Source organism: Nicotiana tabacum, chromosome 16 (assembly GCF_000715075.1).
Source record: "Nicotiana tabacum cultivar K326 chromosome 16, ASM71507v2, whole genome shotgun sequence".
Taxonomy (NCBI): Eukaryota; Viridiplantae; Streptophyta; class Magnoliopsida; order Solanales; family Solanaceae; genus Nicotiana; species Nicotiana tabacum.
This window is the reverse complement of record NC_134095.1, coordinates 135984704-135992700: the sequence shown is the minus strand read 5'-3', so window position 1 is coordinate 135992700 and position 7997 is coordinate 135984704. Positions and strand designations below refer to the sequence as shown.

The window sequence follows — 7997 nt, the reverse complement described above, 5'->3', positions numbered from 1 at the left end:
AGGGGTAACGAAGGATAAAGTGTTTAGGTAGCAGAACAAAATGCCTTCGTCATTCCAGTCTTCAAAACATGCCAAGTGCAAACAACACAATTGAACATAGATTTGTAGCCTCTCCCGATGGTGCTGGACTTGACAATTATATTCACACATTTTATTTTTCCTTTGTCATTTCTAAAGCACCGTTGGGCGACACTCTTACTCTCGTTATCATGAAAGGTGAATCTTGCTTTTAACGGTTTTCTTTGTGTTTTACTTGCCCCAGTTCCACATGACTCGGGCTTCAAATAATCTCAAACCGTTCTTATTTCCTTTAAATGCTTTGATCACCTTCCGAGGGTTTTATGATTAACTTTTAAGATTAGGCCCAAACTGTGTGCGCATGTCATGTCACGAGAATCGGCGCTGAACAAAAATGATAAAAGGACTAAACAAAAAGATGACTGGAAACAATAAAAGACCGGCTTTTGTATTAGACTACCGGCGAAATGGTTTGAATAATAAAACAAACAAAACAACCATAATAAAATCCTAACACAGCCTTGACAAAACTTAAACAAACTGATATGACAAACTGGAAAGATAAGAAGGTTTGACACAAGACAATATTCGGATTACAACCCTAAGAATAATCCGGACAACAGAAATGACAACAAAATAAGCCACCAAAAACTTCTCTCCTGCTAACCAAGGAACGGAGCGTCCTCCCATTTTATCAAAACTGGCATCTCAGCCACTGAGCTTCGCATCAGTATTGCCCAGACCATTGCCAACTTCAATATCATCAACTTTAGTCAACAAGTCCCAATAGGATTCGAGTGCTTCTGTTATCAGGCCTGATCCCCGCAAAGTGTGCTTCTGGGTCTTGTATTTCCGGCTTACCACAAACCAACCACCTTAACTTTCTTTGTGATTCAAAGCGAAACAGGTTAGAATGGACTCCGTCGGTCCCCATTATTAATAACACCTTTTCCTCTTCTTCTTTTTTTCATTTTTTTTCCTTTCTTTTTTTCTTTCTGTTTTTTTTCGATTTTTTTTCATTTTTTCTTTTCTTTTCCCTTTTTTTTTCATTTTTTGTTGTGGTCGAATCTTATGGAGATTGCCTACGTATCATGACCCCGCATGAATCAGACCTTGCGTAGTTCGGACCAATAAAAGATAAACAATACTAAACATTTTTTTTTCAATTTAAAACAAACTGGGTTTTAAAGGTTTGAAGATGACCTACAAACTCGAAAATCAAACAACCCACATATTCTAATTAAAAGATTTACAAACTCCAAAACAAATGTCCATCTTCCTTTCTCCGTTTGACAAATGCAACCAAATGGTTATTTTTGCAAATGTGGCCCCTTCCAAATTTTGAGGCCGGAGAGGATTATTTTATAACACTTTACAAACTTGTCCATTCTTTTACGAAAATAGCCTTTCGACAACTGAAAGATACTCTAAGGCTATTTCGGCAAGAACGGTTTAAGACGTGGCCGAAGCTGGCTCGACTTATTTTTTGACTAAAAAAATTCAAATGGTATTCACCTAACCGCTGACCTTTTTTTCAAATTACAATGAAAAAATGGTGTTGCAAACACGGCCCTTCAGCGCCTCGGGGACGAAGATTTTTAAGGCTGTGTGGGTCAACTGGACCAAAATCCTAAACATGACCCAAAAGGTGGCTGTTTATGCAAAGTCAGCCTTCCGGCGTCCTTTTCGGGAACATTCGGCTATGTCTTGACAAAACAGCGTCACCCGACTTCTTTATGACAAAATTAAAATTTGACATATTTTTTTTTTGGCTATTTTTTAGCAAAAGGGAAGGTTGGACCCGATGAGGGTTGCCTACGTATCTCACATCCGGTGAGAATCAAACCCGCGTAGTTCGGGCAAATTAACCGAACCATTTTAAAACAAGTCTCTTTTTGATTTTCATTTTTCATTGCAAGACAAACCATTTTCCTTTTCTATTTTTTTTGAAAACAAGACAAAATAACGACTCTTTTTTTCATTTTCAACAAAAATAAAACAACCTATTTTTCCAAACTAAAATAAAGACTCTTTTTCATTTTCTTTTTCAACAAACGACTTTCCAAAAATAAAAGACTTTTTTTTTTCCTATTTTTTTTCATTTTCTAAAATAATCAATTAACGCCTTAACTGTTATTTCTCTTTTTGTTTTCTCTTTTCTCTTTTTTTTTCAACATTCCCGAGATTCAGAAACCGGTCAACATGCAGGTTCGAAACAAATATATGTACATAGCAAGTAGGATGCATCATGATGGTCTTTTCATATCAGGTTGCTAGTCCTAGACGGACCCAATCCCTGTGTTGAGTCCCCTAAGTCAAATGCAACGTGATGCAAATAAGCGTTCCTACTAGGGATCCGGCATGAAGTCACGTTATTCTATGTTCAAAACCTGGGTCGGTGTACTAGACTGTGTACCCGAGCGGACAACTCGAGTCGGGGAGGGGCAACTTACCGGGAACCAAAAGGCCATCCGGCTTCGTAACTTGTCCGACCTCTTTCTTATTTCAGGGTATGACACTAACAGAATAGGGAGTCTCAACCAGTAAGCACATCCCCGGAGGTAAAGAGAGAAGGGTGTCGGCACAGTTTATATATAGTTCAGATAATATAAAAGCGGTAAAAGCAGCATTTAGCACATTAGGCTCAAACATGTAAAAATCAGATAAAGCCAAATATAACAATTTATCTAAGCTCGAATATCTAACCCCGAACCAGTGGTTCTGGGTTACCATAGAAGGATAAGTCCCCAGCAGAGTCGCCAGAGCTGTCACACCTCCTTTTTCCGCCCCCGCGTGGGGACAAGGGAGTTTTTCCAATTAAAGGACAATCGAAACGGGATTTGTTTATTTATTTCAGAGTCGCCACTTGGGAGATTTAGGGTGTCCCAAGTCACCAATTTAATCCCGAATCGAGGAAAAGAATGACTCTGTATTACAGTCCGCGAACCAGAAATCCGGATAAGGAATTCTATTAACCCGGGAGAAGGTGTTAGGCATTCCCGAGTTCCGTGGTTCTAGCACGGTCGCTCAACTGTCATATTCGGCTTGTTTATCTGATTTTATACAATTATGAGCTAATGTGCAAGTTTTAACTTTTAACCGCTTTCGTCATTATTTATATATTTTTTCAAGAATTGCAACATCATGGAAATACATCTCCAACCACGTCACATCAATGCACCCGTGGTTGTTGGCACATTTCAACTCTATTGAGATTTGGATTTGGGTCACATAAATGTGCACCCGAGTTTTAAGAAAATTAAATTATTAAAAGGCGTGCCTAAAGCGACTAGCATATCATTTACTTTGGGTAGGGCCGTGAAATTTTGCTTAACGGTCCATCCCGAAGTCTAAGCAATTTTAAAGCAAATATTTACCGAGGGCCCCACAATTTTGTATTTTTATTCGGTGAGGCTCATCTCATTCTTATTTTTTAAAGGAATTTGCAACGTCATGGACATGCATCTCGGATCACGTCACAATCAATGTACCCGTGATTAGAGACACATTTCGACTCCGTTGAGATTTGGATTTGGGTCACATAAATGTGCACCCGAGTTTAAGAAAGTAATTTAATTAAATCGCGTCTAAAGAGTCTAACGCGTTATTATCTTTGGGGAAGGCAGTGAAATTCACTAAACAGTCCATCCCGAATTCTAAGTATTTATTATGACCAATTATTGAGGGCCCCGCAATTTGCATTTTTATTTGGCGAGGCTCGTGTCATTATTTATTTTTTTTTTTAAAAAAATAATCTTAGAATGACTACATTTTTTATTTTTCGTTTTTCTCTAAAATAAATGAAGAAAAATGTCATACTTTATTGACATACTTTCGAGTTATTATAGTTAAGTTTCGAAAGTGAGTCGTTTAAAGAGTTTACATGGGCAGCGCATAGAATGTTTTACATACAGACAGTAAAAGAAAGAAAAGACTACATTAAACTACAACTTCAAATCTTTCTCATTTTTTGCATTCATGTTTCGAGTAGCTTACAAGATGAACCAGTGTATCGTTTGTGTACCTGGTATTGTCAATACAAGAAGAATAAGGTCAGCAAAGTAGTATGTAACACAGCAACATACAACAGCATAAATCCCAACACAGTAGCTTCAACACCTCCATCCAGAAATCCCAGCAACACGGAGAAAACTAGTAAAAATAGAGAAGAAAAATAGTGCAGAAATCTCTCTTTGTTTTTCTTTCTAGATTTGAACTCTCTATGGTGTTCTTCCGCTCTCAATATTTCAGAAAATTTGGTTATATCTTTTTTACTCTCTCCAAAATGAATTCTGTCCCTGTATATTCTGTGTATCCAGAGTGTATATCGAGTGTATACTGCTCTCTCCGCCCCCTCTTTTCTTCTTCTCTCTATCTAGTTTTTCCTCTTTTTTCCACCCCCTTCTTCATAAATTTTCTCTTCTATTTATAGCAAAATTTTCGAAATTTTCAGGTTTGTTTTTTATTATTTTTTTAATTAAAAGAAATCCCACTTACAAATTGCTTTTTTTTTTTAGAAAAAGAAATCCCACCTTTATTTACTTTTATTTTTAAAATTCTAAGTTTAATTACTTTATCTTATTTAAAATCCCACTTTTTATTTTTTTAAAAGAGAATCTCACTTTATTTAACTTTTCTTTAAAAAACAAACCACTATCTTTTCTTTTTCTTTCAAAAATGCTACTTTCAATTACTTTAAATTTTTTAAATTTTCAGTGGCGCGGCCGGGGTGCTTCGGCCTCCGCCCGTGCGGCTCTCTCCTATCCCCGGCGCGCGCGCTCGCGTGCGTGCTGGGTGATTAACGAACCCCGGCGTGGAAAGCGCCAAGGAATACTAAATTGAAAGCCTGCCCCTCGCGCCCCGTTCGCGGTGCGCGCGTGGGGACTTGTGCTTCTTTTGAAACATAAACGACTCTCGGCAACGGATATCTCGGCTCTCGCATCGATGAAGAACGTAGCGAAATGCGATACTTGGTGTGAATTGCAGAATCCCGTGAACCATCGAGTCTTTGAACGCAAGTTGCGCCCGAAGCCATTAGGCCGAGGGCACGTCTGCCTGGGCGTCACGCATCGCGTCGCCCCCGCACACCGCGCCCATTCTCATGATCGCGGTGGTGTCGTGGGACGGATACTGGCCTCCCGTGTGCCTCGAGTGTGCGGTTGGCCTAAATGCGAGTCCACGGCGACGGACGTCACGACAAGTGGTGGTTGAAACTCAACTCTCGTAATGTCGTGGCTCCAACCCGTCGATACCTTTATATTTATTTTTTAATTTCAACCTTCTTTTACTTTTAAATTTTTTAAAAATTTCCACAAAACTTTTTATTTTTTTAAATTTTCTACATTCTTTTACTTTTTTAAAAAAAATAAAAAGAGAATTTCACCTATTTTTACTTTTATATTTTTTTTATTCAATACTTCCCTTTTTCTTATTTATTATTATTTTTTTAAATCATTCCCGAAAATATTATATTTTTTTAAAAAAAAAATAAAAAAAATATTTTCGGATTTTTTATATATAAAAAAAACAAAAAATAAAACTATTAATAGTGATAATTCACCTTTTATTTTTTATTTTTTTGGTTTTGTTTTGTGTTGGACAAAAATGAAGAAGGGGTGTTGGGTTAATGGAGCGGACCGGGTCGACCCGGTTTGAAGTGGACCGGGTCATGGGGAAAGTTGGGCAATTATTTGGGCCTGTAGCTTGAATTTTGAAGAAGAGGTCCAATTCCGACTTTCTTTATTTTTTGCTCTCTTTTCTTCTTTTATTTTTCTAAAACTAAATTATAAATATACTTAAACTATTATTAAGAACTAAATTAAGTTATAAAAGCGCAAACTAACTCCCAATAACAATTAACGCACAATTAAGTAATAATTAAGCATAAAATTGTATATTCGGACATTAAATGCTAAAAATGCAAACGATGCCTATTTTTGTAATTTTTATTTTTTTGTAAAACAAACTTAATTACTAACAATTGTAGAATTAAATCCTACATGCAAAATGCGACATATTTTTTTATTTTTATTAATTTAACAAATAAACATGCACAGATAAACATACAAATAATTACACAAAAATACCACAAAATATCACAAAAATTGCACACCAAGAAAAATTATTTTATTTTTGAATTTTTTGGGAGTAATTCTCATATAGGGCAAAAATCACGTGCTTACAATCATTACCGTTTTGCCCGAAGACACGAAGGGTTTTCGTGCAAAGATAAAGCGAGCGATTTTTGCCCATCCGAGTACTCCGTGTGAAGCATTTTTTTGAAAAATGCACCTCGATCCTATTTGTGCCAATAAGATCTTGTACGACAGTCTTCAACTTCCAACACTTCTCAGTATCATGCCCGGGAGCCCCCGAACAATATTCACAGCTTACTGAGTGGTCTAGATTTTTGGGAAGGGGATTTGGCAATTTGGGCTCAACAGGACTTAATAGGCCTAACTGCCTTAACTTGTGGAACAGAGTAGTATAGGTTTCTCCCAACGGAGTGAATGTTCTCGACCTCTGCACCCTTTCGTTCCTGAAAGTATGATTCCCACGAAAGCTTGTCCCTGAAGGATTCCTGTAGGCCCTTGGTGGTGGATATGTGTTTTGTGGAGGTGGATATGTGTTTTGTGGAGGTGGATATGTATATTGGGGAGACGGCGCACGCCATTGCGGGTGAGCCGAAGGCTGGGTGTAAGTTTGGGCGTGATGGACGGAGAAATATGGCTCTTGTGGTGGATAATAGGGTTGTGGAGGGTTGTATGGAGTGTGTGGGTAATTTGGGTAATGGGGTCCGGGTTGGTAGCGAGGGGAAGGACCTCTTGATCTGGACCAAGTACCTGCTTTGACTGTTGCGACCTCCTCTCTCTTCTTTTTCCCGAGCGCACCTCCCGTGCCGCTTTGGATAGCCTGAGTTGTAGCCTTGATTGCCGAATAACTCATTATCTTGTTGGACCTGAGTCCTTCTTCAACCATACCGCCCATTTTTACTACTTCATTGAAAGATTTACGAACTGATGTCACTAGGTGACCAAAGTAAGTTGGCTCCAACGTTTGTAAGAAGTAGTCCATCATTTCACCTTCCCTCATTGGTGGATCGACTCTTGTTGCTTGTTCTCTCCAACGGAATCCGAATTCCCTGAAGCTCTCTCCAGGTTTTTTCTCAAGTTTTAACAGTGTGAGACGGTCGGGGACGATCTCAAGGTTATACTGGAAATGACCTGCAAATGCTTGTGCTAGATCGTCCCAGGTATACCACCTGCTAGGATCCTGCCTCGTGTACCATTCGAGTGGATCCGCTTAAACTTTGACCAAAATAAGCTATCAGCAGCTCATCCTTTCCACCTGCCCCTCTCATCTTACTACAGAAGCCTCGTAAATGTGCCATGGGATCACCATATCCCTCATATAGATCAAACTTTGGCATCTTAAAACCTACCGACAATTGAACATCGGGGAAGGGACACAGATCTTTGTAGGCCACACTAACTTGGTTGCTCAATCCATGCATATTCCTGAAGGATTGCTCCAGGCTTTTCACTTTACGGAGCACTTCGTCCTGCTCCGGATCTTTTGCTGGCCTCTCAGTTTCTGTCGGGAGCTGAAGGTGAGGGGTGTAAGTGTATGGCTCGGGTGCTCTCCCGAAAGAGGAGTTGCCCCTATTGAAGTACGAACAGTAGTACGATAACCCAACAATGCAAATGGTAATTTCTCATTCCATTGTTTGGATCCTTCTATCATCTTCCTTAGTATCTTCTTTATGTTCTTGTTGGCTGCCTCGACCTCTCCATTTGCCTTGGGACGATATGGGGTGGAATTGCGGTGTGCAATCTTAAACTGTTGACATATCTCTTTCATCAAATTGCTGTTAAGATTCACCATTATCTGTGATGATCACTTTTGGGACCCCAAATCTACAGATGATATGGGAGTGAACAAAATCCACCACCGCCTTCTTGGTTACCGACTTGAAAGTT

At 38.9% G+C, this 7997-nt stretch overlaps 1 non-coding gene across 1 annotated transcript; it reads left to right on the top strand.

The window, feature by feature from the left end:
• Window positions 1-4927: 4927 nt before the first annotated feature.
• Window positions 4928-5083, top strand: LOC142171292 (5.8S ribosomal RNA). Its single transcript, XR_012700867.1, has one exon. It is a non-coding gene; the product is annotated as a 5.8S ribosomal RNA (ribosomal RNA).
• The last annotated feature ends 2914 nt before the right edge of the window (window positions 5084-7997 follow it).